Source organism: Cynocephalus volans, chromosome X, assembly GCF_027409185.1.
Source record: "Cynocephalus volans isolate mCynVol1 chromosome X, mCynVol1.pri, whole genome shotgun sequence".
Taxonomy (NCBI): domain Eukaryota; kingdom Metazoa; phylum Chordata; class Mammalia; order Dermoptera; family Cynocephalidae; genus Cynocephalus; species Cynocephalus volans.
Window position 1 is genome coordinate 81,781,351 of NC_084478.1, and position 3,956 is coordinate 81,785,306.

Below are 3,956 nucleotides of genomic sequence, written 5' to 3' on the forward strand. Positions count from 1 at the left end.
AGAATTTTGTAAAAGAATAATAAACAGAGGAATCACACTACCTGATTTTAAGAGTTACTATAAAGCTACACTAAGCAAGACAATGACAACGTGGTATTATCAAAGGACTTGACAGAAAAGAGTAGAGTCCAGAAATAGACCCATAGAAAATGGCCAATCAATTTTTGATACAGATGCTAAAGCAATTCAGTGAAGAAAGAACAGTCCTTTTGACAACGGTGTAGAAGCAGCTGGACATTCATGTGGAAAAATAAAATGAATCTCAAACTTTATACAAAAATTAATTGGTGAGATGGTATCTCAAAGTGGTTTTACTTTGCATTTCCCTGATGACTAGTGATGTTGAGCATTTATTCATGTACCCATTGGTCATTTGTATGTCTTCCTTTGAAAAATGTCTATTCAGCTCCTTTGCCCATTTCTTAATGGGGTTATTTGTTTTTTTACTGGGTAATTGCTTGAGTTCCTTGTATATTATGGATATTAATCCCTTGTCGGATGCATAGTTAGCAAAAATTTTCTCCCACTCTGTAGGTTGTCGTTTCACTCTGTTGATTGTTTCTTTTGCTATGCAGAAGCTTTTTAGTTTGATACAGTCCCATTTGTTTATTTTTTCTTATGTTGCCCATGCTTTCGGGCTCATGTTCATGAAGACTGTGCCCAGACCTATTTCCTGAAGTGTTTCCCCTATATTTTCCCTTAGTAATTTTACAGTTTCAGGTCTTAGACTTAAGTCTTTAATCCATTTTGAGTTGACTTTAGTATACGGTGAGAAATGCATGTCTAGTTTCATTCTTCTGCATATGGATATCCAATTTTCCCAGCACCACTTATTGAAGAGGCAGTCTTTTCCCCAATGTAGATTTTTGTTGCCTTTGTTAAATATCAGATGGTTATAGACCTGAGGGGTGATTTCTGGGTTCTCTATTCTGCTCCACTGGTCCAACTGTCATCTCACCCTAGTTAGACTGCCTATAATCAAAAAGACTGAGAATAACAAATGCTGGTGAGGGTGTGGAGAGAAAGGAACACTCCTACACTCTTGGTGGGACTGTCAATTAGTACAACCACTATGGAAAACAGTATGGAGGTTTCTCAAACAACTACAGATAGATCTTCCATACAATCCAGCAATCCCACTTCTGGGTATATACCCCCCAAAATGGAAATCATCATGTCAAAGGGATACCTGCACTCCTATGTTCACTGCAGCTCTGTTTACAACAGTCAGGATATGGAACCAACCTAAATGTCCATCGATGGACGATTGCATAAGAAAACTGTGGTATACATACACCATGGAATATTAGTCAACCATTAAAAAAGAATGAAATTCTCCTATCTGCAACAACATGGATGAGCTTGGAGAAACTTACATTGAGTCAAATAAGCAAAGCACAGAGGGAAAAATACCACATGTCCTCACTCGCAAGTGGGTGCTAAGAGAGAAAGAAGGAAGGAACGATAGACCACAGTGGTGTGATGGACTTGCAGAGGGAGAGAGCATACCTAGGGAAAGAAAGTGGAGAGGGGGAAGGGGAGATGGGGAGGGAGGTCGGGTATAATTGGGTGGGGAACACGGGGTATACTCGCAATTTGTGATAATGGGCATGTTGCCAGTATGGATGTGGTCTTCACATCTTGGGCATGAGTGTGGTGACAATCAGCTTTGTATCTCATGAATATTCATAACCAATAAAATATTTTTAAAAAATTAAAAATTAATTGGGTCCCTGCCGCCGCCTGCGTCGCCGCCACCGCCGCCACTGCTGCCACCAGGCAAGGACCACCCCCATCCCTCTGCCCTGCAGCTGCAGCCACTGCCGCCACCTGTTGCTGCCTCTTCAGGACCGGCTGTATGATTTGGCCACAATCATCAGTGAGCAAACACATTCCTCAGTTCTGTGGTGGCCTTGGTCACACATTTACGGAGTTTCTGAAGGGCAGTGGAGATTTGTGCCAGGCACACAGCACGACCTTTATGCAGACAAGTGAATTGTAGAAATTCATTACTACTCCACCAACAAGCCCCCATAAGAGTGATTAGCCTGGACACAGAAGTGATGAATTGAAATCCGCAGAGCATTTTACAAGAGTTGTGAGCTGGATGGGGTAAACCTCAGTGCACTTCCTTTCTATTGCTTCTTGTTAGGAGGTTCATTTCATTTACCATTCTTCCAAATTCATACTCAAAGCACTGAGAATTTCAAGTGGAACATAGTGAAGTAGATTTCAGTTTCTTTGCATCATTTCTGTGTTCAATTTTTAGAATTCTCTCCTAACCCTGTTGAGTGTTTTTTTTTAACTAAATTAACATGGCTCTAATGAACTGTTCAGCTCCTGTGGAAGTCACATGTAAGAACATGATATTTCTTGCCACACACAATCCAACCAATGCGACCTTAAACAAATTTTTAGAGGAGCTTAAGGAGTATGGAGTTACCACAATAGTAAGAGTATGTGAAGAACTTACGACACTACTGTTGTGGAGAAAGAAGCCATCTATGTTCTCGATTGGCCTTATGCACCACCGTCCAACCAGATTGTTGAGGACTGGTTAAGTCTTGTGAAAATTATGGTGTTCATTGTGTTGCAGGTCTTGGGAGAGCTCCAGTGCTTGTTGCCCTACCATCAATTGAAGGTGGAATGAAGTGTGAAGATGCAGTACAATTCATGAGACAAAAGTGGCGTGTAGCTTTTATATTTGGAGAAGTATCATCCTAAAATGTGGCTGCACTTCAAAGACTCCAGTGGTTGTGGAAATAGCTGTTGCATTGAATAAAACTGGGGTGCCTTGGAAGTGGAATCTGAGACAGGACCTAATTTGTTGTACATATTAGCCAACATGTTACTTGGTGAATAAGTCTAATGAAGCTTCCACAGGAGGATCGAAAAGCAGTTTCACCAGGCCACAAGCTTGACAGAATTGCAACCTCTACGTTTGGGTTGCGATCAAACTATTTGGACACTTAGCATAAGATTCTTACTGTTTAGTGTTTTATTTTTATTCTTATTATTTTAATTAATTTTTTATTTTTTATTTAATTAAAATTTTAAAAAATTTTATGAATATACAATGTGGTTGATTTTCATGTTCTTTTACTGATTCCTCCCTGCCCCCTCCCTCTCCTCCCTCCCACCCATCAACATCACATCCGTTCACTTGTCTTAACAAGTTCAAGGAATTGTGATCGTTTTAAATGTGCTTATCATTTGTACCAATTGACCTTTCCTGAAATCATGTGGTATCGAGTTATGTCTTCTTTAAATCTATTCCCATGCCAGAATTTGTCAATGTATAAGAAATTTAGAAAGATTAGGTGCCAAAATGCCCAGGACAGTACTTGTATGTTTTTAGCATCATACAGAACTAAAATCCTAGGAAGTATGAACACTCTAGACCTTATGTGGTTTATTCTCTCAGTCATCCCAGACATTGAAAATAGGGCCTACATGGTTATTTGCCTACTCACTTGATGTTTACATCTCCCACATTCATACCGGTATACATCAGGTTTGTGTAACCATTGACTTTTTGTTTTATTTTCACCAAGTCTAACAGCGATTAGTTAGTGTCTTTCTATAAGTCTCATTTAGTGCTGTTATGAAAAAACCTCCATTTTGGAAATATACATTATACGGAAACATGTCTTTAATATCTCCAGACCAAAAAGCCTTACAGTTAATTTAATGTTTGCACTCTGAGGTGCACTTAACAGGGAGTGCAAGAAAAATGAATGGGAGGGGGCTATTAAATATTTTTAGTAAAATGTTGCCTTTGTCTCGTGCAGAAAATGTAAAATATGCTCTTTAATTTAGTAAATGTTTTTTAGAAGGCTTTGTTATTGTAGCTAAGGCAATTCCTAATCATAAAATTTCTGAAATTCTTGTCATTTTCTCCATGCTTATCAGAAGTTGTTTACCAACTTATTTTTGTTTGAAGTGTGGTTTTTTTC

At 38.9% G+C, this 3,956-nt stretch overlaps 1 pseudogene; it reads left to right on the forward strand.

The window, feature by feature from the left end:
- The first annotated feature begins 2,315 nt into the window (after positions 1 to 2,315).
- Positions 2,316 to 2,782, forward strand: LOC134367514 (protein tyrosine phosphatase type IVA 1-like; annotated as a pseudogene).
- The last annotated feature ends 1,174 nt before the right edge of the window (positions 2,783 to 3,956 follow it).